This window comes from Puma concolor, chromosome E1 (genome assembly GCF_028749965.1).
Source record: "Puma concolor isolate L17-30 chromosome E1, mPumCon1.1.hap2, whole genome shotgun sequence".
NCBI classification, from domain to species: Eukaryota; Metazoa; Chordata; class Mammalia; order Carnivora; family Felidae; genus Puma; species Puma concolor.
This window is the reverse complement of record NC_141680.1, coordinates 46,483,957-46,497,496: the sequence shown is the minus strand read 5'-3', so window position 1 is coordinate 46,497,496 and position 13,540 is coordinate 46,483,957. Positions and strand designations below refer to the sequence as shown.

Sequence of the window (13,540 nt, the reverse complement as noted above, 5' to 3'; positions counted from 1 at the left end):
GTACAAGGAAACTGAGGTCTGCCTGGGAGGAAGAGAAGGACAGAGGGTGCACCTGCTTGGCCAGTTTGATCTCAAACCTCCCGAAGCAGGTTGGGTATTAGGGTTGCAGAGTGAAGAGGGCAGTACTTCTTCAGGGTGAATGCCGACAGCCCTTAAACACAGAACCAGATTTGCTGGGAGTAAACATCAATGTGGGGCCAGTCTGGATAGCCCAGTACCAAGTTAGACCCTTTTCTGGGTCCCAGTCCCCTTTCAGGAGCTGTAGACATTCTAGGGGGGAAATGGTACAGGGGCACGTACCCGTGAGGTTTAACCCACCCGCTGCATCTCAGAACCTTCACGCCCTCCCCAGACACATCCATATCCCTCACCAGATTAAAGAGTCCCTGCAGAGTGTAAGAACATTTGGGATGTGAGCCAAGAAAGCTCAAAGGGCATAGTAACTTGGGTCATGTGATGTGTCCTCTGGTTCAATGCCAGGTCCGGAAGGTTACAAAAGGTCTCCTCACCAGGCCGCTTCGTCAGAGCCCCTCACAAGCTGTTCTCATTCACACTCTCAGCATCTCTGCGAGAGGCATGGGGCGGCGACCTCATTCCTCCTGTGGCCATTCAGGAAAGGGGAGAGCTGGATGCTTGTCCATCTGTCCTTCCTGGGGCTTGCCCTATCTGCCTGTCCCCACACCTTGCCCCTCAAGCTGTGCAGACACCCCATCCATCTGCCTTTCCGGTACTCCTACTGTGAGAGATGGGCGCAGGGGAGTGAGGGTGTCTACAGAGGGGGGTTCATCCCGAGGAGGCCTGAGAAGCCTAGACTCAAACCACTCGGAGAGAGGCTGGTGGGGAGGGTGCCGTAGAATTTGATGGTCTTGAATGGCAGGAGGAGGCTCGCCTCCTCACAAGTACCAAGGAGCCCACCGGGTTCTTCAGGAAGAGGGTGGGGCTTGCAAGAAGCTTTCTGCAGTTGTCTATTGATGTGTTTTTAAAAATCACACAAAACTTAGTAGCTCAAAACAACTGTATGGAAAACACTCCTGAGTTTCTCCCTTGCTCTCACATGACCACACTTCACTCCTGGGTGGGAATTATTTTCCACACATCAGGCAATTCCCCAACACCAGCGAGAGTCCTACACTTTAACTCAGTTCTGACACTGTCTACCTGGAGGTAGCCTCAGATCCCACAGGTTGAGGGCTCAGTCCCACAAGACTGCTCCCCCCCCCCCACTCCAGATGCCAATTGTAAGTCCCAGGTTGTCACTACACTTCCGACCAACTGGCCATAAATTGGTGTTCCCACGATCACCTTCTTTGGTTCAATAATTTGCTAGAATGGCCCACATAACTCAGGGTAACACTTAGGTTTACCCATTTGTTATATAATAAAAGATAATATAAAGGATACAGATGGACAGGTAGAAGCAGAGGTATATAGGGTGAGGTCCAGAAGAATCTGGAGCACAAGAGTTTCTGTCCCCATGGAGGTGGGGTACACCACCCCCCTGGCACATGGATTGTATGCACCAATCTGGAAGCTCTCTGAACCCCATACTTTGAGGATTTTTATGGAGTCTCCATCACATAGGCATGACCAATCTTCGAGTCAATGTGTTCCTCTTCCCTTCCGAGAGGATGGAGGCAGAGCTGAAAGTTGCAAGCTCCAAATCATGGTTTAGTCTTTCTGATGACCAGCTCCCATCCTAAAACCATCCAGGAGCCCTACCAAGAGTCACTTCATTAAAACAAAAGACAGTCCTGTCACCCGGGAAATTCCAAGAGATTTAGGAGTTCTGTGTCAGGAACCAGGGACGAAGACCAAATATTAGAACCAAAGATGCTCCTAGTGCTCTTACCACCTAAAAAACTACAAGGGTTGAGGCTCCTGGGTGGCTCAGTTGGTTAAGTGACCAACCCTTGATTTCAGCTCAGCTCATGATCTCACAGTTGTGGGGTCAAGCCCTAAATCAGGCTCTGCACTGACAGCGTAGAGCCTGCTTGGGATTTTCTCTCCTTCTCTCTCTGCCCCTCCCTCACTCATGCTCTCTCTCTCTCTCTCAAAATAAATAAATGATTTTTAAAAGAAATTACAAGGGTTAGGGGCACTTGAGTGGCTCCATTAAGTGTTCAACTCTTGATTTCAGCTCAGGTCACGATCTCATAGTCATGAGATCAAGCCCTGAGTAAGGCTCCATGCTGGGTGTGAAGATTGCTTAAGATTCTCTCTCTTCCTCTCTCTCTGCCCCCTCCCCACCTCAAAAAAAAATTACAAGGGTTTTAGGAACTCTATACAGGAAATGGATATATCTCTTCATTGGGTTTCTTTTTTTTTTTTTTTAATGTTTATTATTTATTTTCAAGAGAGAGAGAGGGAGGGAGACAGAGTACAAGTGGGGGAGGGTTAGAAAGAGAGGGAGACACAGAACCCGAAGCAGGCTCCAGGCTGTCAGCACAGAGCCTGACGTGGGGTCAAACTCACCAGTCATGAGATCATGACTTAAGCCGAAGTCAGAGGCTTAACCGACTGAGCCACCCAGGCGACCCTCCACTGGCCTTCTTGATCGTCCTTACAACCTGGCGGCTGGCTTTCCTCCACACAGTAATCCAAGAAAGAGAAGGCAGGCACAGTCCTTTTTGTGACCTAGTTTCAGAAGTTGAATATCGCCTTTTCCACTTTATTCTATGCATTAGAAAGAAGTCACTAAGTCCATCCACACTCAAGGAATGGGGAACCAGGCTCCATCTCTACAGGATGGAGTATCAAAGAATTCCCATTCATATTTTAAACCCATCACGCCTTGAAACAAACTCCTCCCTCTAATGTCTTTTGCCTTTTCCTGCCCAGTCCAGAAACAAATGGACCAGGGACCTCTAGCAAGTAGGGAATCCCTCGGTATCGGGAAGGTTGGCTGAGGTGGGGATAAGGTATCCTCTATCTGAGGACACTTGGGAGATCTCCAATGACCCTCGAAAACCTCCTCTGGAGGACACAGCAGAACTGGCCAGAGAGGACAGAGGTACCATCCACACCGTCCTACGAGCCCCTTCCTGATTTCCTGAAGTTGGGCGGGGAGGGAAATGTTGCCAAGTGAGCAGCTAAACCCACAAGACTCATCCAAGTTTCAGGGGGGCGATTACTACAATTTTGGGCATAGCTGAGACAGAGCCGGCCCAGGTCTTGCACCTGAAGTGGGGGAGAATCCCCACACCCAACAGGGGTCCCTGGTGATGAGAGAATCACCCTGTTAACAGGCACACTCTGGACCTCAGTTCTAACCTCCTGCTTTGGAATTTCCAGAGCAGAGGACTCGGGATCTAGGTAGTTGACAAGCACCCCTAGGTGACTCTTACCATCAGGGACATTTGGGAAATCACAGGGCTGTTGGAAAGAGGACAATTCAATTAGGAGCCACAGGTAGCTTCACTTACTGAATCTGTAAAATGGGAACAACCAGGATTACCTTGGTTGCCTAAAGGAGAGCCTGGATCAAATGGTTTCTTGTGGTTTCTTTTGGCTCCGGACCAGAGCAGAGAGGAAGTGAGAAAGACAGTGTAGCAACTGGAACCAGTAAATCCCCTGAGGGAAAGAGATTGTAGCTAAGGCAGATGAAGCAGGCATGCCTGCTCTCCCCCGGGTGCTGAGACTCATCTGAGGAGCTGGTGTCACAGCCCCCCGGGGTCCCCCGGGGCTACCCACCCACTCGGCAGCTTTGGCCGGGGGGAAATGTGTCAGCTGGGTTTGGCAGCTCTCCCAGCGCCAACCCGAGACAGCTCTGAACAGAAATAAAGTCTGCCTTCCCACTCCGGAGGATGGGCTCCCCTGCTCCCCCGTGAGTCAGCCGCACACGTGCGAACCCAGAATATGCCGGATGGATGGACGGATGGAAGGGAGGCGGGAGGGGAGCCGAAAGCAGGCCGTGGGGCAAACTGGCAAATGCAAGGGCTTTGGTGGTGGAGACAGCTGGGTTCAAATCCCGCCTCCACCGCCTCCTGACTCTGTGAATCTGGAGCAGGTTACTGCGGGAATGCTTCCATCTGTGAAATGGGAATAATAATACCACATGTCTGTGACAAAGAGAGGTAGCATGGTGGCCAACAGCTCAGCTCCGGAGCCGGAGTCTCTGAGTTGAATCCCATCTCTACTGCTTACCACCTATGTAACCTTGTGTAAATCACCTCAACCTCTTAAAGCCTCAGTCTCACCATCTATAAAATGGGAGTGATGATAGTCCCTACCCCAGAGGGTTGCTGCGGGGATACAATGAGTTAACTGACGGAAAGCACGTAGCGTGCTTCCAGGCAAACAGTAAGTGCCATGTAGGCGTGTATAAAGGAAGACCTGGGGATACCAGGATACTGCTCTTTGTCACTGCATAGCAGGGGCAGGGAGGGGAACTGGCCTTCGCTGAGCTCCAGGGACAGCCCACTGTGCTAGTTGCCTCCAACCCAAGTTCTCCTCCTGCCTCCCTCTCCTGGTTCTCTACCTCCTGCTTTCTTTCCGTTCCACACCCTCTCACCTGCCACTGAGTCATCCACTCTTCCTGCCCCACTCCTGCCAGAGAAGGGTTAGCCTGGAACCTAGATCCTCCCTATCATGAAGCCCCAGACAGGGGCCCCAGGAAGGGGCCAGGGTGTAGAGGGGTTGAGAGATAAGACAAAAGGAGAAACCAAATCCCAGACCTCGGGGAGCACCGGGTAGGCCCCTCGGAGAGGCGGCTGTGTCACAGGTCGGGTTGCCAACCATCTCTGACCGCGCAGAGGGTGATGGTGCTCGAGGACGGTACTTCTCCACACGGGCCGTACCTGAGACGCAGCCAGGGAGCTTTCATAATGCGGGTGCCTGCATCCCATCCCAGAGGGTCCAGTGTAATTGCCTGGGCACTGAAGAGCCTTGAAAGCTCCCTAGGTGGTGCTCATGTGAAGCAGGCCTGAGAGGGCTCTAAAACAGAGGTTCTTAAACTTCGACATGCATTGAGAATCACCTGGAGGGCTTGTTAAAAAAACAGATTCCTGGGATCCACCTCCAAAGTTTCTTTTTTATTCTTTTAATAATTTTTTTAAATGTTTTGTTTATTTTTTGAGAGAGAGCAAGAAAGCATGAGCAGGGGAGGGGCAGAGAGAGAGGGAGACACAGAATCTGAAGCAGGCTCCAGGCTCGGAGCTGTCAGCACAGAGCCCAATATGGGACTTGAACCCACAAACCGTGAGATCGTGACCTGAGCCGGGGTCGGATGCTTAACCAACTGAGCCATCTAGGCGCCCCCACCCCCCAAAGCTTCTAATTCAATAGGTCTGGGGGATTGGTTTCAGAAGTTGCATTTCTGGGGGTGCCTGGGTGTCTCAGTCGGTTAAGCGTCTGACTCTTGATTTCAGCTCAGGTTATGATCTCTTGGTTCGTGGGTTCGAGCCCCATGTCGGGCTCTGCACTAACAGCACAGAGCCTGCTTGGGATTCTCTCTTCCTCTCTCTCTGCCCCTCACACTCGTGTGTTTGTGCTCTCTCTCTCTCTCTTATTCTTTCAAAAATAAACATTAAAAAAAAAGAGGTTGCATTTCTAACAGGTTTCAGATGCTGCTGATGCTGCTGGTTCCCTAGGACTACACTTTGAGAACCACTATTCTAGGGTAGCTGTGAGCAAACCATGGCCTCTGGGCCAAATCCAGTCTGTGGACTGTTTTTGTAAATAAAGTTTTATTGAAACACAGCCACATCCGTTCATTTACATATTGTCTATGGCGGCTCTCATGATACAACAGAGTTGCATGGCAAGGACAGAGACCATACATCTGGCATAGCCTAAAATGCTCCCTCTCTGGCTCTTTAGAGAAAAAGTTTGCCAACTCCAGTTGTAGGAACCTGTGAATTAACCGATGGTGGGATCCCGGGTCCCTGAGTGACTGCCTGGGGCAGGGCTTTCCTACTGACCTGGGACTGTTAGATGAGAAAGAAATAAACATCAACATCCTTGGAGCTGTATGTGGAGGCCTCTTTCTTACCATAGCTCAGCTTTAGCTAATGTTCTGTATCCTGGATCCAGCACTTTCTGGCAGGTCTAGAACCTCTCTGGGCCTCAGTTTCCCCCGTCTGTAAAACATGAATAATAATATCGACCTTATGAGTTATTGAAAGGATCAAATAAAATATAAAGACCTGGCTAGAGTAGGGGTTCAACAGATCTTAGTTCCCTGACCTGCTACCCTTTTTGGTGCCCATGGTTTGAAGTTGAACTTCACTTCTGCCCCCTAAGAACTCCATCTGCTCAGGGAAAGCAGGTCACACGATCTCACATACCAGAGGAAGTTGCTAAAAGCTCGAGACACTTGTTTTTGCTCTTAAACCAAAACAGACTCCATTTCTCCGTCCCACCTACCGCACGTGAATATGGTTTTCTTTTATTTGGAGGCTGGCACAGCTGTTCGCTTGCAGAAGTGTCCTTCTCCAGTCCAATAAGCCAATCTTGGAGGTACTTTAAAATAACAGTCTCTCCAGGTGGGGAACCCTCCGGCTGGGCTGAAGGTTGAGGAAACCAACTTAAGTGGCCGCCCACAGCTCGAGGGGGGTGCACACAAGCACTTCATACCAAGGTCAGTAATTATAGTTTCTACTTGGTTCCACTTAGTGCCAGCTGTGGGATGGGGCTGCCTCTCCCCCCGACTGGTGGAGGGTAGGTAGGTTAGTTCAAAAGCGTGTCTTGATCGACTGATGAATGTTGACTGTGCTTGGGAGCTGGGGGAGGGGGAGGGGAAGGAGAAAGGGCACAATAAGAAACAGACCAAGAAATGCCACCTTCAGCAACACTTTGCAGGACCCAGCTGGAAGCCAAGAAATGAACAAGTTTAAAGGCTCAGGGATGCCAAGAGCCCTTCATTAAACCCATCCCACATCTAGCTGATCACCCAGTCACAGGAAATTGTTAAATATACAGATTCCCGAATCAAGCTGGGACCACAGAAGCAGATTCCCCAGGGTGAGGACTCAGGACTTGGTATTTTTAGCAAGCTCCTTGAAGGATTCAGGTGGTACCCACCTGGAACGGGTCTAAAGATAGATTTTTGAGGAAGCACTACCTAAATGTAATAAGAAGAAGGACTTTGGGGCTCACAGATCTGGGTTCAAATTCTGGATCGAGGGCACAAAAAGATTTAAGCATAAAAGAAAAAAAATTGATCAGTTGAACCATATCAAAATAAAAACCTTCTGCCATTCAAGAGACACTATCATGAAAATGAAGAGGCAAGCAAAGGGCTGAGAGAAAATATCTGCCAAGCATATATCGTATCTAATAAAGGACTGGTATCCAGAGGTGCCTGGCTGGCTGAGTCAGTGGAGCACACGACTCTTGGTCTCGGGGTCGTGAGTTCCAGCCCCAAGTTGGGTGTAGAGATTACTTAAAAATAAATTTTTTCTTTAAAAATTTTTTTAATGTTTATTTTTGAGACAGAGAGAGACAGAGCATGAACGGGGGGGGGGGGGGGGGTGTCAGAGAGAGGAAGACACAGAATCCGAAACAGGTTCCAGGCTCTGAGCTGTCAGCACAGAGCCCAACGAGGGGCTCGAACTCACGGACCGCAAGATCATGACCTGAGCCGAAGTCGGCCGCTTAACCGACTGAGCCACCCAGGCGCCCCTAAATTTTTTTTTTTAAGGACTGGTATCCAGGGGCGCTTGGGTGGCTCAGTTGGTTAAGTGTCCAACTTCAGCTCAGGTTGTGACCTCACAGTTTGTGAGTTTGAGCCCTGCGTTGGGCTTCCTGCTGTCAGTGCAGAGCCCACTTTGGATCCTCTGTCCCCCTGTCTCATTGCCCACCCTGAATCTTGCATGCTGTCTCAAAAATAAACATTAAAAAAAAAAAAAAAAGGATTGGTATCCAGAATATAAAAAGAACTCTCAAAACTCAATAACAAGCCAATAAAAACCAACCCAATAAACAATCAATTTTTTAAATGGATAAAAAAAATTTACAAACATTTACCACACAAGAGATACAAAGGGCAAATCAGTGCATGAAAAGACCCTTGACGTTAAGAAATGCAAATTAAGGGGCGCCTGGGTGGCTCAGTTCATGGTTTTGTGGTTCATGAGTTCGAGCCCCGCGTCGGGCTCTGTGCTGACAGCTGGGAGCCTGGAGCCTACTTCGGATTCTGTGTCTCCCTCTCTCTGCCCCTCCCCCACTCATGCTCTGTCTCTCCCTCTCTGTCAAAAATAAATTAAATTAAAAAAAAAAAAAGAGGGGCGCCTGGGTGGCTCAGTCGGTTAAGTGTCCGACTTCAGCTCAGGTCACGATCTCGCGATCTCGCAGTCCGTGAGTTCGAGCCCCGCGTCAGGCTCTGTGCTGACAGCTCAGAGCCCGGAGCCTGCTTCCGATTCTGTGTCTCCCTCTCTCTCTGCTCCTCCCCCGTTCATGCTCTGTCTCTCTCTCTGTCTCAAAAATAAATAAACGTTAAAAAAAAAAAAAAAAAAAAAAAAGAAACACGAATTAAAACCACAGCAAGATACCCCCAGACATCTATTAGGATGGCTTCAATCAAACCCTGGGTGTAATGATTACTGTTTGTAAAAGTTCAGGCAGTGTTGACTACCCCATGCCTTAGTCTACACAGTTTCAAGATAGGCATGATACCCACTCTGTGGGGTTGTTGTAAAACTTTTACGAAATAACGTATCTAATCTGGTGTGCAAGTAAATACTAAGTACGCTTAGTTCCTTTCCATTGCCCCACCTTTTCTCTTCAAACAGGGATCTGAATCCTCTAGTCAATTTTTTACCCTTAATTTCTACACAATCAAAAGGTTAATTATCTTCTCCCATTTCACAGGAAAACAGGCTCTTGTAGATAGGCCACCTGACGGCAGGGAGAAAAAGCGGCAAAGGCATACGTGATGGGCCACTAGCATCCATTCATTCATCCATTGGGCCCAGTTTCCCGAGCACCTGATGCCGTTAGGCACTGTCCTAGGATCTAAGCAAAGGCGGAGACTCCAGGAGCTCAAGGAGTTATTCCCCTGGGGGACGCAGAAGCATGCTACCAGCTAAGCCTCTCCCAGTTGCAAGGAACAGAATCCCAGTTCACACCAACTTCGGGACATTTGCTGTCTCTGTTGCTGGGAAGGCTCCGGGGATCCAGCGCTGGGGAAAAGCAACAGGAACGGGAACCCCTGGAGCTCACACGAGGGGCTCAGGACACCAAGACTCTCCCCAGCCCTCTCTTGCCCCTGCTCATCTCTCCTCTTTTCACCACAGCCCCGCTCTCTCTCACACACAGTGAAGGGTGAGTTACTGGGCTGCTTAGCACCGGACGCCATGTGGAATACACTGCAGGACTGAGCCCTGAAGGACCGGAGGCTGAAATACTTCTCTGCCTATCCTTATTCCCCAGTGGTTAAGGATTGCCCCTACCCTACCCCTGCCCTTCCAGGCTGCCCTGTGCAAGGGCTGAACCAGCTTCCAGCACTTCGAGGCCAGGTGGCGGTTGCTTGGGGTGGAACTGAACTGTCCAACACCACCATTGGAAGTGGTCCGAGGGGATGAGTTGGAAGACACAAGGGCATCTGCTCCCCTGGCCAAGAAAGTCTGATCAATGAAGAAGGGAGTGGGAAGGCCTTGGGGGCAGACCCAATCAGCAGCCCCAACAATCTAGCACACCTCTCCACCAACAGTTACAATACGGCAAATAGGATGGTAAGGCAAGGTACCCAGGAGGGGAGACCTGCCTGGGTGCATGAGGACTCCCAGATCGCTTCCACAGAGCTGCTGCCCAGGCCAGGGTCAGGGGAGCCCAGAACAGGTTCAAAGCACCCCATCCCCACCTGCCCTTTCTCTCACCTCCCCTCCAGCAGCTGCCTGTTTATTATATTCTCACCTTCAGCTGCCGGGCCGGGTAGGGATACCACACTGCTCCAGCTCCTAGACCCTGAGCAGTGATGACAGAAAATCCATCCTGGGCCTGCTCTTCCCACTCCTGCACAGGGGAATGGGGAAAAAACAAACAAACATATGCCAGCCAAATATTGAACCTTTCTTCCTTCTACTTTGCCAGTGCCTCCCACCAGGAAGATAAAGCTCTCCACCATTGCTAAGAGAAGCAGACACTCAGAATGTGAGGTAGGGTCCATGGCTGCCTTCAGCCTGCTCCAAAAGGCCAGGGTGCGCTGTGTCTGTATGACTTGAACCCAAGCACATAGGGATGGACCTTAAAAAGGATGGGATCTAGGAAGGGGGCGGTGCTGCTTACCTGGCCTGCCTTTCTGGGCTCCAGAATCTTGGCTTTCTACGTCAGCTAAGGGCCACCTGGCCCAGGTATCCGTAACATCTGGAAATGTTCTTGAACTTGGACTTCATGAAAAGGACAAAGAATTGATGTTTTAAATGTTGGAACCCTTCCAGGCTTAGAATGAAAGGCCAACGTAATTAATGATGCAGAAAATATTTTTATTATCATCACTGGCTAATACTTAGCATCCACTGTGTGCCAGGCCCTCTTCTAAGGGCTTATTTAATCTTTACAATTTTGTGGGGTAGAAACAATTATCTCCATTTTATACATGAGGAAACTAAGTCCCAGCAAGGTTAAGAAACTTGCCTGAGGGCGCACAGCTAGAAGATGGCAGTGCTCATTGTCTGTATATTACGCTGCCTCTCGGGTGTAATTAACAACCATAGCAGCTGGTAAGAAACCTATGGTCAGGATTGGCTACCGAGATAGTCCAGCTCTTTCCTTGACTAAAGTGGAATCTGTTCTGTCTTTTGCAGACATTGGACCTTCTCTGGGGGCCCCCATGCTGTTTCCACCATACAAAAAAATTGGCACGGTCTCCCGTTCTTCGTTGCTTTTTGCAGATTGTCCCATTCTCTGTAACTGCGCAGCGTTCGCCTGAACACTGATTCTTTCGCAACAGCGTTCCTCAGAGGTCGGTGCACTCAGGGCTATTGTTCTCAGGATACCAGCTCTCATGGATGAGGGGCAGTGGCCCCCTTCTGGGCGCGTCGGTGCAGCTCAGCTCTCCCGCCTGGGCGCTCTGTGATTGCACTGCCCACACGATGCTGCGTGACCATCCTCCCTTCAGCAGTAAGTGAGCGTGGGAGGGGACTATTCTGCTTCTTTGGGCAGCAAGAGTAACTTCCTGATTGAAATAGATCCTCTGCTGGACAGAAATGCAAATGTCTCAACCCTTCCTGAGTAGTATCATTAATCATCCCCCAGTTTCCATATCCCAGCGGTGTCCAGGTTTAACCTCATTTCTCAGCCAAGAGCCAATGGGTTCCGCACCTGGTGAGGAGTCCCATCAGTCAGAAGGGCAGGGAGGGGTGGGTGTCTCAAAAGACCTCTGGGGCCTTCGTAACTACGTGAGCAGTGATCAGCTGGCCATGGTCCAAAGGGGCTGAGCAGAGGAAGCAGGCTGGGTAAGTGGGTAGTACTGTGGAGGAGCAGTTTGGAGACACCACCTCCAGAAGCTTTTCTGAGTCTGGCCCCATAAAGAGGAGGGAAGGAGAGGGGAAGGAGACCCTACACAGCAGCAACAGCAGCAACAGTGGCAGTGGTGGCTGGTCCTTCCCATCCAAGGGGCCAGGATATTCTAGAACTACTGAGCCTGCCCAGGGAAGATTCTGAGATTTGATCAGCCTCCAGTGTAAGCACCCACTGTGGTTCCCTCTTCTTCCAAGTACAGCCACACAATCTGGTTGGGAGATGGGACGTTGACACAATGTAAGAGCTGAGGACTCAGGGGAGGTGTATCTGGAGGGGCTGCAGGGAAGAAGTAAGCCACAAAAGAAATGACACACCTTGACTGGCCATGAGGAGGGCAAACACATTCCAGACAGAAAAAAACAAAAACAAAACCAAAAAACACCACTCATTCATTCATTCATTCATTCATTCATTCATTCAATTAAGCGTTTATTAGTCTGCTACTATGGTCAGGCACTGTCCTAGGTCCTCGGGGTACAAAGATTTACACAATGTGACCTCTCTCCTGAGCAGCACTGGGTCTAGGGGGAGGCAAGGAAAGCACCGAGAGTGCACAAAGGACGTGTTCACCCTCAGGGGGCCAGCCCTGCTCTGGCACAGCTCTGAGAGTGAGTGCCTCCTTACACGTTGCTCCCTTGGCACACCACTTGCTTACCCCAGTCCTAGCCTTGCTTCTGAGGGGCTCATAGTCTATGATGAGCAAAGGCCTGAAGGTGGGAAACCATGACCCCCTTTGGGCGGTATTAAAGCCCCCTGGATCCGGCCCCACCTACCATTTGAGGACCATCTCTTGCCCTTTCTCCCTTAAACCTTTGCCCAACCAAACCATGTTTATTCTTCTGGCAATGGGGGGTACCTTCACACCTCCATCCCTCACCCAGAACTCCCTCCACCTCCCCAACCCCTCCAGCTGACAAAGACCCGTTCACCCATCAAGACTCAGCTCAAGCAGCACCTGTTCCTGGGTTCACTCTTACCCGAACTGTCACTGGCAATCGTAACGCCCACGCCAAGGACAAAGATCGACTTGGTTTTTCCCCGATACGGCGAGGGAGGAAGTGGGGAGGAAGATATCATTAAATATGTATCTGGAAGCTTCCTATTTTAAATCATTGCTCTTCTTATCAGGCATCCTGCCACATAGAAGGAATGTCCTATCATCAGGTAAATGTAGCAACATTTTTTACTTACAAAATCTAAAATCATTTCCCCCCCAAATATCAGACCCTCTATATTTGACTGGTCTGGAGCAAAACCCTGGCCGTCTGAGTTCCAGAGCTGCTAATCGCTCTCCTACAGAAGATGAGAGGTTCCCTCTGTGAACTCCAAGGCCCCCGGCACATTCTGCCTTGGCACAAGCATCCCGTGTTAGTCTCTGAGCCTCTCCTCCCACCCGAGCAGCCAGCTTCCCCAGGGCAGAGGGAGTCCCTGTTCATTTCTAGATCTCCGGGATGTAGCACAGGGCCTGGCACACGGTCAGACTGGTGACTAAGCTGACCAGATGTGCTGGAGGTCAGGGGAAGCATCAAGGAAAGCACTGGCTCAGATGGAGCATGAAATACAAGGTAACCTGGGGCGCCTGGGTCATGATCTCACAGCTCAGGTCATGATCTCACAGCTTGGGAGTTCAAGCCCTGCGTCAGGCTCTGTGCTGACAGCTCAGAGCCCGGAGCCTGCTTCCGATTCTGTGTCTCCCTCTCTCTCTGTCACTCTCCCGCTCATGCTCTGTCTCTTTCTCTCTCTCTCAAACATACATAAATATTTTAAAAGAAAATTTTTTAAAGAAAGAAGAGATAACCGAGGCATGGGCAGGTGCCACTCAAGGCAATGAGGGCTGGAGGCCATGTGTGAGTCAGCCAGAGCAGGGGCGGCGGTGGGGAGAAAAGGATGACAGACACCTAAACAGCTCCCCTCATTCAGAGCTGAGGCAGAAGGGGCCATGAGGCCAGGACACATCCATGAGGCTGGATCCAGATACAAGCCCTGTGCTCAGATGAGAACCTCCTCACAATATGCCAACAGATGCCTGATGGAGGAGAGAAATTGCAGAGAAGTTACAACCCCTTGTTGTGACTTCTCC

At 50.3% G+C, this 13,540-nt stretch overlaps 1 long non-coding RNA gene across 7 annotated transcripts in view; it reads right to left on the bottom strand.

Annotated features, from left to right (window-relative positions):
* LOC147574452 (uncharacterized) overlaps positions 1–13,039 on the bottom strand; it is a 60,375-nt gene extending 47,336 nt beyond the window's left edge. For 6 of the 7 annotated variants that reach the window (XR_015244219.1, XR_015244218.1, XR_015244214.1 and 3 more), the window contains exons 1-4: positions 12,438–13,039; positions 10,225–11,736; positions 9,853–9,951; positions 5,990–6,077 (exon numbers count right to left, since the gene is read on the bottom strand). This is a non-coding gene — a long non-coding RNA (uncharacterized LOC147574452). The remainder of the gene's footprint in view (positions 1–5,989; positions 6,078–9,852; positions 9,952–10,224; positions 11,737–12,437) is intronic. The other variant, XR_015244215.1, reaches the window with a different exon arrangement.
* Positions 13,040–13,540: the final 501 nt, after the last annotated feature.